The sequence below is a fragment of the Mirounga angustirostris genome, unplaced genomic scaffold (assembly GCF_029215605.1).
Source record: "Mirounga angustirostris isolate CCGP_5_RB_7025 unplaced genomic scaffold, mMirAng1.0.hap1 SCAF_9, whole genome shotgun sequence".
NCBI lineage: Eukaryota > Metazoa > Chordata > Mammalia > Carnivora > Phocidae > Mirounga > Mirounga angustirostris.
The window spans coordinates 107,573,229-107,586,164 of NW_026991717.1; the positions used below are offsets into that span (position 1 = coordinate 107,573,229).

Sequence of the window (12,936 nt, forward strand, 5' to 3'; positions counted from 1 at the left end):
AGCTCAAACATTCCAAGGATACCCTCACATTAGGGGTTTTGCACTGGCTGGTCCCTCTGTCTAGAATATTCTTCCCTCACATATTCTATCCCCTATTAAACATTCAGCCTTTGAGAACTATTTTCTGCTCCACCCTTCTTCTGACCAATTATTCTTATCTTACTATAGTCTTCTTATTTTCCAATAGCACTTACCACCTGTTAACTTAAATTACATATTTGCTATGTTCATTGTTTATTATTTACCTCCTCCCACTAGAATGTAAGCTCCACAAGGGCAATGATGGATTTTATCTGATTAGTTCACCACAATATTCCCAGCACCTGGTAGGTACTCAAAGAATATTTGTTGCAGAAATTAATAAATCCATGGTAAACTGTACTTCTAGCCATTTTCCCAAACTAATACTATACATTTAAAATTATATAAACAATTGATTATTAAAAATGATTCTAAAAAGGTTTGAAGAGCAAGTATGATATGGCCTTTAGATCTGGACATCCCTGATGCATCCCTTAACCTACCAGCTCTGTGACTTTGAGCCTGAGATTTCATTTCCATTTAAGAACAATGGAAATCACATCACTCACCTCTGATTTTTGAAAGGATTAAATGTGATTAGTGTGCAAAATTTCTCAACATAGTGCCTAACATATAATAGTTGTTCATTAAATGTTAGAAGGTCCATCTCCCTTTTTCTCCTTCTTCCTTGATCACAGGAAGAGTTACTTGCTTATTCTGGTAGAGGTTGAGCAGAGCTGAAAAAGGATTTTACTTTACATACTAATCAGTTTGTGGTAGATGCCTAGAGCAACTGGGTTGAGAAGGATTTGATGGCCATGTTCAGATTTATCTAGAACTTGCACCATGATGACATCTAGCTTGGAATTAGGGGGAGAGAGGAAAATGGTGGTATCTAAGCAGAATCTACCATCCTGATTTTAATGGTTTACCCTAGTGCCTCACAGAGAACCCTCTATTTCTCAAAATGCTCGTGTGATTTTTCTAGTGTAACTGTCAAAGGAGCATCAATTGTAGAATTATTTCCGAGATTAAGGAAAGGCTTAAGGAAAGACAGCAGAAAATCTGTATTTCTACAAAAGGCTTATCAAGACAATTGAGATGTTGCTCCATTTTATGGAGTGTGCCTCTTTCCGTATATTTCAGTATACTCGGGGTCTAAAAGCACAGAAGGCTAGCTAATCAGGCTTCACAAATCTCCAACTCCTCAACTAGATTTTGAAGGCCCACATTTACTCTAAGGGAGCTTTTCCCAATGACATAAAGAAAATACCGGCTTTTTTTTTTTTAAAGATCTTCAATCCAGAATAATTTAAGATTAAGTATTTTATTGATTCCAATGGTGTAAGAAATATTAAGAAAAGTGCAGGAGACAGATGTTAACTGAAGAAAAGAACATTAGACATGAATATAATTATTCTCCTAAAATGCTATGTTATTCATCAAGTTGACCTGGCCTAGTAACAGTAGCTTTTGTTTTCATGGCATAGAGAATGTGATAGCTAAATTTTTAAAAATGGGGTGCCTGAGTGGCTCAGTTGGTTAAGCGACTGCCTTCGGCTCAGGTCATGATCCTGGAGTCCCAGGATCGAGTCCCGCATCGGGCTCCCTGCTCAGCAGGGAGTCTGCTTCTCCCTCTGACCCTCCTCCCTCTCATGCTCTCTGTCTCTCATTCTCTCTGTCTCAAATAAATAAATAAAATCTTTAAAAAATAATAATAAAAATAAATAAATAAATAAATTTTTAAAAATGTGTGTTATGGCCAAGATATATTTTGGAGGAAAGAAGAGAGTGGGCAAAATGGTATTTAGTTCTTTATTTTTTAAGTTGATATCAAAGGCAGCAACTTATCTGATAATAAGCTTTTGTACATAAGAGTAGAAGGAAATAAATGTTTCCTATTATGTGCCAAATTTATCTACCAGAAAAAAAAAGAAAACAAAAATTAAACCAAACAAATGGTTGGATGGCTCTTGTTCTATATCAAATCAAGAAACATGGACCTAAAGATATCGTCACAACATCCAAGCAGTTTCACCCTTACCCACAGTCCTGATCCTGTTGTGATTATGCAAACGATAGCCATGAAGACAAACAGGGGAGAAGGGTATTTGACAGTCATCCTTGATTCGGGAATAACTGAAATCAGCTGCAGAGATGATTCACAAAGACGTATGGTGCTTTATCAACACCTTCAGTAAGAACAAAGGAGTATTAACAATGACCTAAAGTACAAGTGTTCAGAAATGGATCGGCTACTCCACATGGCTTACAGCATCACCACAAACAGACTAATGTAGGCTTCGATTGTACAGCACAGCACTGAACATTGCCAAGGCTTTACAAGCTCTTAACTAAAAGGCCAAGGATTATAATTGGAGGGTGGAAATTGCGTGTAGGACACTCCTTGTTTGTGACTCAACACCATCCATTGTTAACATAGCCAGGTAAATAGTGCAGGCTCTAGAGCCAGAGTGCCTGTGTGAATCCTGGTTCTGCTACTTCCTATCTGTGTGAATTTCCTCTCTCTGGGTTTTGGTTACCTCATCTGTAAGATGAGAATATTTTTTTTTCACTATCACAATATATCATAAATATATTATTGCAAGAGTACTGGTATGTTCCAAATAAAATATATTTTAAACAAAGGAAAAGATATATTTGTAATATTTAGATATTTCAGAATATGAATATACATCTTCATTTAACTCTAGAGGATCCTTAAGTTTGGCTCCTGGGTAATATACTAACATCTATTCCCCATCCCCCATTCAGGAAGTCATACAAATATCCTATCAAATGTTGTGATTAATCACAATATTCAATAAAACGTAATCAATTAGACACATGGTTAAAAATTAAGGAATATGTATTTTTAAAGCTTTCCTTATTTTTTCTTTTCTTTTTAAAGATTTTATTTCTTTTTTGACAGAGAGAGACACAGCGAGAGAGGGAACACAAGCAGGGGGAGTGGGAGAGGGAGAAGCAGGCATCCAGCTGAGCAGGGAGCCCAAAGCGGGGCTCAATCCCAGGACCCTGGGATCATGACCTGAGCCAAAGGCAGATGCTTAACGACTGAGCCACCCAGATGCCCCAGAGCTTTCCTTATTTTTTCTGTAAGATGAGAATTTAATGGTACCTATACAGTTGTGGTAAGGATTAAATATGCTAATAGATGCCAACATATAATATGTACTGGATTATTAACCATGATTATTATTCTCATTGTAACTATAAGTACTACTATTATTATTACTACATTTTTTACTCCCCTTCCTAACACCAGTCTCTGGAGTTTCCTCTCTCAACCCCATCTTCCATTTTCTGCCTGGTGGGTACCAGGTGTGGAGCCTGATTGGCCTAAACCCATCAGCACATTTCACTTAACCCAAGTCAGAGAGAAACCTGGCCCTTGTGCAGGAAATCCTGAGACACACACTCTCCTCTCCACCGGGCTAGGTCACTGAAGAAGTGAAACTCACCTGGCTTGTGGCTGTGGATGTGCTGAGGATGGAGCCTTCCCAGAAGTGGCAGACCAAGAATGAATCCTAGTGGCAACAATAATAAGTCCTAGGTCAGTCAATCCCAAAGCCAGCTTCCCGGGAATGTTTGGTTACATGATTATAAATCTCTTTTAGCTTAAGCTAATTTGGATCTAATTTTGTTTCTTAGATCTTTTATATATTCATGACTACATTTATAGAGATGTTATTAATATATTTTTATTTAAAAGCAGAGAATTATTATTTGATGAGGTTTCTCTCAGAGTCTATACAAATGGGGGCTAAAGTGACTTGCATCTAGTTCTTAACCATGTATCTTAGTCCATTTGGACTGCTGTAACAGAATACCACAAATGTTATAAACAACAGGAATGTATTGCTCACACTCTTGGAGGCTGGGAAGTCCAAGATCAAGGTGCTGGCAGATTTGGTATCTGGAAACCTGCTTCCTGGTTCATGGACTGCTGTCTTCTCTCCTTGTCCTCACATGACAGAAAGGGCAAAGGAGGGTGCCTGGGTGGCTCAGTTGCTAAGCGTCTGCCTTCGGCTCAGATCATGAGCCCCGCATCAGGCTCCCTGCTCAGCGGGAAGCCTGCTTCTCCCTCTCCCACTCCCCCTGTTTGTGTTCCCTCTCTAGCTGTCTCTCTGTCAAATAAATAAATAAAATCTTTAAAAAAAAAAAAAAGAAAGAAAGAAAGGGCAAGGGAGCTCTCTGGAGCCTCTTTTATAAGGGCACTAATCCCATTCATGAGGGCTCCACCCTCATGACCTAATCACCTCCCAAAGGCCCCACTTCCTAATACCATCACATTGAGTTTCTACATGTGAATTTGGGGGGAACAAACATTCTGTTCATACTGAATGTAAACATGTAAATACAAAAGCCCGAATTTGAAGAGCAACTCAAATTATAATCACATGTGCCCGAAATGATACTCCGCATTTCACAGCTTTGTTAAACAAGTCATCTCTACATGCATTGTCTCAAATATCATGTGGCAGCTTATCCAAGATTTCCCCATTGCTCTTTCAGGCACTAGTCGGGGCTCTTCCAAGTGCAAGTAATGGAAATCCATCCCAAATTAATTTAAACCAAAAAGATAATGTAATGGTTCATTCAAAAGGGAAATCCAGGGCTCTGTTAGGAATCATTTGATCCAAGAGCTCAAATTTTGTGATCAGGAATCCGTTTTTCTCTCTTACAGCCATGTTTTTCTTTAGTATAATGGGAAAAGCATGAGCTCTAGAATCAGGCTGCCAGATTTAGAATCCCGGATCCACCACTTCCTACCTGTTTGACACTAAGCAAATCACCCGACTTCACTTAGCCTCAGTTTTTTATCATGAAAATGGAGGAAATAATAATATTCACCTCATAGGTTTGGGGAGAGGATTAAATGAGTTAAAATATATACTACTTGGAACACCTGGGTGGCTCAGTCAGTTAAGCATCCCACTCTTGATCTCAGCTCAGGTTTTGATCTCAGGGTTGTGAGTTTGAGCCCCACATTGGGCTCCATGCTGGGTGTGGAGCCTACCTAAAAAACAAAACAACAACAACAAAAAAAAAACTACTTTATCATCATCATTATGATCAGTATGGTAGGATCTTTCCACTTGGTGATCCTTAGTGAGAGTAATTCCAGGGGAGAAGAGCACCTATTTCCGGAGAGCAACAGCAAATGCCCCAGAGATCATTCTTATTTGCCAAACCTGGGTCAAGTACCCACTCCTATGCTAGAGGGTGCAATTAGCCTGAGCTGAACAGCTTGGACTGTAGGTAGACAGTAGAAGGAAAATTGGAGTGCCGTTCCCAAAAGAGGAAAGAGACCTTAGATCGGCAAAAGCAACAAACGTCCACTACAAGCCCAACTACACCATGATTATTCAAATAGTAAATAACAGTAACTGCATTTTACATAGTGAACAGCAGTACTCATGAAAAGGGCACAGCCTCTGAGCCTCATGGTAAAGAAAATTCCTTTATTGTTTAAAAAGTTGGATTTGATAATTATAAAAAGTCCCTCCCAGACTCAATGAGATTGAGGTTTGGAAGAATTTTGAGACATAATAAAAAATAAAAATACAACAGAAATAAATCTTTGAGCATCTACAGAATGGGCAGCAATTATCATGAAGTCTCCACATTTGAGATAACAAGTCAATGATGGTACCGAGCATTTGCTGTAATTGGAATTAGCCATGAATGCTTCAGAGATGTGCAGAGTGTTGGAGGATCACCTTCCTTTCAACATGAAAGAACAAAATAAAGCTTGGATAAAAGCTTGCATGTGTGAAATTTATAAAAACAAAACCATTTTACCAATTTTCTCATTATAAAGTCAGTAAAAATTATTTTATCATACAAAACTACAGTATAAAGAAGTTACCTTCAGACGTTCAGAGTAGAAAAAAAGATATACACCTCATAAAATCGATGACAATTTCTTCAGTTTTCCAAAAAGTGAGGGAAAGTACAAAATAACTTCCAAACATAATGTGATCGAAAACAAGAGAAGCAAATTAAAAACTGCTAACGTTGAAATACTCACAGTACTTTTAATAAGTCAGCACAATAGTGAATAGAAAATACACAAAAAAAGAAAATTTCATAAAACTGAATGGAAAATAAACACTTTGCAAGAATTCTCCATGTTGACAATAAGAAGGGAGTCTTTTCTAGGACACTCAACCTGAAAGCCATGCGTCCTTTCACATAATGATTCCTCCTACCTTCTGCCCTTGGTTGCTGGGATTACAATCACAGAAGACTCTGTCTTCCTCCCTTTATGCTGGGGGTTTTAATAGATTTGTTTGAAGCTGTTTTCTTTCTCCTCTCTCCCACTTATCCCCCTGGGATTTAGTTTCCAGATCTTTCCCCTCAGTCCCTGTCATGCACAAACACCAAATCTGAGATCCAACCTGAGGTCTCATGTAAGCCCTGGTAGTCTTTATATCTCTCTTTATTCTGATGCAGGTGATTTCTAGACAAAAATTAATTAGCAAATGGGCTGTTCAGGAAGTGTGATCAGACATATTACGTCCACAGAGTAGAGTTGCATTTCCCTCTGCATTTAGTGTCTCACCAACAAGGAGTTGGTCGGTAACCTGCAGGGTCTCAGATAGATTTCTTTGTGGGTTTAATCTGGTCAGAACAACCAAAACGCCTCCTTATATACATCAGAGTCCCATGTCCCCTGTCCTTCAACTCCTCAATCTTTGTGTTAATTTTTCATGTAACAACAATGCATCCTAAGTAGAGGGCAAATTTGGAGTTGTTTTTCTAGCAGAGATGAAGATTTACACCAATCTTTCTCACTTTCCCCGATAGATCCCACATGTAAAAAGGGCAATAAGTTGTGGCAGGGCCCTGAGCCCAAAGAAGTTCAGCCTGAGGCAGTGACACTGACGCTTTCCCACTCAGACAATAACCAATCCAACTACCTTAGGCATCTTGGACCCTATCACTAACAAGTTGAAATAATCATCAAAGATCTTTGTTTGACTCCAAGATGGCTATTTCCAAAACCTATTCCTGCTCCATGGCCTTGACAGAGAAACAACTCAGCACCCCCTCAACCTCATATTTGTCTGCCTTCCAAAACATACCTCTTCAATCTACAAAATCAGGAATCAATGGGAAATTTCTTTCCAAACTGTTAGCTATCTCCAGATTTTCCAGATTGGGGGGAACATGAAAGATCCCTAACCTCTGGGTTTCTATGGAGGGAGACCAAAAAAAAAATTTTTTAATAGATTATCCACAAGTCCAGGACAAAGCTTTATATTCAGAGTTAAATTATGCAATAGTGGGGGGCGGAGCAAGATGGCGGAGGAGTAGGAGACCTGGATTTCGTCTCCTCTCAGGAATTCAGCTGGATAGGGATCAAACCATTCTGAACACCTACAAACTCAACAGGAGATCGAAGAAAAGAAGAGCAACAACTGTCTCAGCAGAAAAGCGACCACTTTCTGGAAGGTAGGACGTGCGGAGAAGTGAATCCGAGGCGATATTCGGGAGGATAGACGGCGGGGGAGGGGCCTCCGTCGGCCGCTTCTGGCAAGTGATAGAGCCGCGGAGCACAAAATCGGAACTTTTAAAAGTCTGCTCCGCCGAGGGACGTCACTCTGGTGGCTAAGCGGGGGGTGGAACCCTCCGGGACAGTATGGTCTCAGGACCCTCGGGGTCACAGAAAGACCGGGGGTGCCTGAGGGCAGCAGAGCTCCCAGGTAACGGAGCCGGGAAGCCGGCTGCAGAGGCGGAGCCCAGGCGCGGGCTCTCAGCTGGGGTTGCCATTAACCGCGATCCGCGGCCCAGTCGGGCCCCTGCTCCTCCAGCAGGGACCCAACAAGCGGCCGATCCGGGGAGACTCACCTTCCTCCCCCGGGAGGAGCCGCGCGGGAGGGCACCGCAGGGATCTGCTGGGTTTGGAGACTCCACCCGGGGTCGGGTGCCAGAGAGAGAAACGCGCGGTCACAGGCCGGTTGAGCACGGAGTGCAGCTGCAGACCGGGGAGACGGGAGTGACTGACGGCTTTTCTCTGGGGGCTCACTGAGGAGCGGGCCCCGAGTTCTCGGCTCCTCCGGGGCGGAGATTGGGAGGCCGCCATTTTCACTCTCCGCCTCCAAAGCTGTACGGAAAGCTCACAGGGAACAAAAGCCCCGGAGAGCAAACCCGAGCAGATTACTTAGCCGGGAGGGGGCAAGGGCGGGGCTATTCCGCCTCCGGCAGAGACATTTGGAAACCACGGCAACAGGCCCCTCCCCAGAAGACCAGCGAGAACAGCCAGCCAAGACCAAGTTTACCGATCAATGAGAACAGCAGAACTCCAGCGCTAAGGGACTACTGCACATAGAATTCACGGCTTTTTTACCATGATTCCTTAGTCTTTTAAAGTTAATTTTTTTTTTAACTGTCTTTTTGTCTTTTTATTTCTTTTTGAATTTTTCTTTTTCCCTTTTTCAAACAACATCTTATCAATCCCTTTTTTTAAAAAAAAACATTTTTATTTTTCATTTTTAGAGTCATATTCTATCCCTTCATAGTAGTTACCCATATTTTTGGCTTATATATATAAGTTGTTCTCTCTTTAAAATTTTGAGATAGTTTCTTCTAACAGATTAAAATATACCCTAAATCTCTAGTATATGGTGTTCTCTATTCCCCTGCCTGATCACATCCTCTCCCTTTTTTTTTCTTTTTCTTTTTTCTTTTTTTAAATCCTCTTTCTTTTTTCAAACAACTTCTTATCAATTCCTTTTATAAAATTTTTTATAATTTCCATTTTTACAGTCATTTTCCATCCCTTCATCATATCAACCCTTATTTTTGTACATATATAAGTTTTTCTTTCTTTAAAATTTTGGGAGACACTTTCTTCTAAAAGACCAAAACACACCCCAAATCTAGTGTGTGGCACTGATCTATATACCATATAGATCATATTTGATCACATTCTGGTTTTTCTTTTGTTGTTGTTCTTTTGTTTTGTTTGTTGTTGTTTTTATCTTTATCTTTTTCTTTTTTTTTCTTTTTTTTTTCTCTCTTTCCCCTTCTTATCCCACTGCTTCAGGTCTTTTCTGATTTGTTTAAAGTATATTTTCTGGGGACGTGGTTACTCTGCTAGCATTTTGTTCTCTCATTAATCTATTCTCCTCTGCACAAAATGACGAGACGGAAAAAATCACCTCAACAAAAAGAACAAGAGGCAGTACCGACTGCCAGGGACCTACTCAATACGGACATTAGTACGATGTCAGATCTAGAGTTCAGAATCATCACTTTAAAGATACTAGCTGGGCTTGAAAAAAATATGGAAGTTATTAGAGAAACTCTTTCTGGAGAAGTAAAAGAGCTAAAATCCAACCAAGTAGAAATCAAAAAGGCTATTAATGAGGTGCAATCAAAAATGGGGGCACTAACTGCTAGAATAAATGAGGCAGAAGAGAGAATCAGTAATATAGAAGATGAAATGCTGGAAAATAAAGAAGCTGAGAAAAAGAGAGATAAACAACTACTGGATCATGAGGGCAGAATTCGAGAGATAAGTGATACCATAAGACGAAACAACATTAGAATAATTGGGATCCCAGAAGAAGAAGAAAGAGAGAGGGGGGCAGAAGGTATAATGGAGCAAATTATAGCAGAGAACTTCCCTAATTTGGGGAAAGAAACAGGCATGAAAATCCAGGAAGCACAGAGAACCCCTCTCAAAATCAATAAAAATAGGTCAACTCCCCGACATCTAATAGTAAAACTTACAAGTCTCACAGACAAAGAGAAAATCCTGAAAGCAGCTCGGGAGAAGAGATATGTAACCTACAATGGTAGAAACATTAGATTGGCAACAGACCTATCCACAGAGACCTGGCAGGCCAGAAAGGACTGGCAGGATATATTCAGAGCACTAAATGAGAAAAATATGCAGCCAAGAATACTCTATCCAGCTAGGCTGTCATTGAAAATTGAAGGAGAGATAAAAAGTTTCCAGGACAAAAAAAAACTAAAGGAATTTGCAAACACAAAACCAGCCCTACAGGAAATCTTGAAAGGGGTCCTCTAAGCAAAGAGAGACCCTAAAAGCAACATAGACCAGAAAGGAACACAGACAATATATGGTAACAGTCACCTTACAGGCAATACAATGGCACTAAATTCCTATCTTTCAATAGTTACCTTGAATGTAAATGGGCTAAATGCCCCAATCAAAAGACACAGGCTAACAGACTGGATTAAAAAACAAGATCCATCGATATGCTGTCTGCAAGAGACTCATTTTAGACCCAAAGACACCCCCAGATTGAAAGTGAGGGGGTGGAAAACCATTTACCATGCTAATGGACACCAAAAGAAAGCTGGGGTGGCAATCCTTATATCAGACAAATTAGATTTTAAACCAAAGACTGTAATAAGAGATGAGGAAGGACACTATATCATACTTAAAGGATCTATCCAACAAGAAGATCTAACAATTGTAAATATCTATGCCCCTAACATGGGAGCAGCCAATTATATAAGGCAATTAATAACAAAAGCAAAGAAACACATCAACAACAATACAATAATAGTGGGGGACTTTAACATCCCCCTCACTGAAATGGACAGATCATCTAAGCAAAAGATCAACAAGGAAATAAAGACTTTAAATGACACACTGGACCAAATGGACTTCACAGACATATTCAGAACATTCCACCCCAAAGCAACGGAATACACATTCTTCTCTACTGCCCATGGAACATTCTCCAGAATCGACCACATCCTAGGTCATAAGTCAGGTCTCAACCGGTACCAAAAGATTGGGATCATTCCCTGCCTATTTTCAGACCACAATGCTTTGAAACTAGAACTCAATCCCAAGAGGAAAGTCGGAAAGAACTCAAATACATGGAGGCTAAAGAGCATCCTACTGAAGAATGAATGGGTCAACCAGGAAATTAAAGAAGAATTAAAAAAATACATGGAAACTAATGAAAATGAAAACACAACTGTTCAAAATCTTTGGGATGCAGCAAAGGCAGTCCTAAGAGGAAAGTATATAGCAATACAAGCCTTTCTCAAGAAACAAGAAAGGTCTCAAGTACACAACCTAACCCTACACCTAAAGGAGCTGGAGAAAGAACAGCAAATAAAGCCTAAACCCAGCAGGAGAAGAGAAATCATAAAGATCAGAGCAGAAATCAATGAAATAGAAACTAAAAGAACAGTAGAACAGATCAACGAAACTAGGAGCTGGTTCTTTGAAAGAATTAACAAGATTGATAAACCCCTGGCCAGACTTATCAAAAAGAGAAGAGAAATGACCCAAATCAACAAAATCATGAATGAAAGAGGAGAGATCACAACCAACACCAAAGAAATACAAACAATTATAAGAACATATTATGAGCAACTCTATGCCAGCAAATTAGATAACCTGGAAGAGATGGATGCATTCCTAGAGATGTATCAACTACCAAAACTGAACCAGGATGAAATAGAAAACCTGAACAGACCTATAACCACTAAGGAAATTGAAGCAGTCATCAAAAATCTCCCAAAAAACAAAAGCCCAGGGCCAGATGGCTTCCCAGGGGAATTCTACCAAACATTTCAAGAAGAATTAATACCTATTCTTCTGAAACTGTTCCAAAAAATTGAAACGGAAGGAAAACTTCCAAACTCATTTTATGAGGCCAGCATTACCTTGATCCCCAAACCAGACAAAGACCCCATCAAAAAGGAGAATTACAGACCAATATCCCTGATGAACATGGATGCAAAAATTCTCACCAAAATACTAGCCAATAGGATCCAACAGTACATTAAAAGGATTATTCACCATGACCAAGTGGGATTTATCCCTGGGCTGCAAGGTTGGTTCAACATCCGCAAATCAATCAATGTGATACAGTACATTAACAAAGGAAAGAACAAGAATCATATGATCCTCTCGATAGATGCCGAAAAAGCTTTTGACAAAGTACAGCATCCTTTCTTGATCAAAACTCTTCAGAGTATAGGGATAGAGGGTACATACCTCAATATCATAAAAGCCATCTATGAAAAACCTACAGCAAATATTATTCTCAATGGGGAAAAACTGAGAGCTTTCCCCCTAAGGTCAGGAACGCGGCAGGGATGTCCACTATCACCACTGCTATTCAACATAGTATTGGAAGTCCTAGCCACAGCAATCAGACAACAAAAAGAAATCAAAGGCATCCAAATTGGCAAAGAAGAAGTCAAACTCTCACTCTTTGCAGATGATATGATACTTTATGTGGAAAACCCAAAAGACTCCACCCCAAAACTGCTAGAACTCATACAGGAATTCAGTAAAGTGGCAGGATATAAAATCAATGCACAGAAGTCAGTGGCATTCCTATACACCAACAACAAGACAGAAGAAAGAGAAATTAAGGAGTCGATCCCATTTACAATTGCACCCAAAACCATAAGATACCTAGGAATAAATCTAACCAAAGAGACAAAGGATCTGTACTCAGAAAACTATAAAATACTCATGAAAGAAATTGAGGAAGACACAAAGAAATGGAAAAACGTTCCATGCTCATGGATTGGAAGAACAAATATTGTGAAGATGTCAATGCTACCTAGAGCAATCTACACATTCAATGCAATCCCCATCAAAATACCATCCACTTTTTTCAAAGAAATGGAACAAATAATCCTAAAATTTGTATGGAACCAGAAAAGACCCCGCATAGCCAGAGGAATATTGAAAAAGAAAAGCAAAGCCGGTGGCATCACAATTCCGGACTTCAAGCTCTATTACAAAGCTGTCATCATCAAGACAGCATGGTACTGGCACAAAAACAGACACATCGATCAATGGAACAGAATAGAGAGCCCAGAAATGGACCCTCAACTCTATGGTCAACTAATCTTCGACAAAGCGGGAAAGAATGT

General features: G+C 39.8%; 1 long non-coding RNA gene across 1 annotated transcript in view; it reads right to left on the reverse strand.

Annotated features, from left to right (window-relative positions):
• Nucleotides 1-3,501: 3,501 nt before the first annotated feature.
• Nucleotides 3,502-12,936, reverse strand: part of LOC135361625 (uncharacterized) — a 74,607-nt gene continuing 65,172 nt past the window's right edge. Inside the window, exon 4 of the long non-coding RNA XR_010405212.1 lies at nucleotides 3,502-3,569. This is a non-coding gene — a long non-coding RNA (uncharacterized LOC135361625). The remainder of the gene's footprint in view (nucleotides 3,570-12,936) is intronic.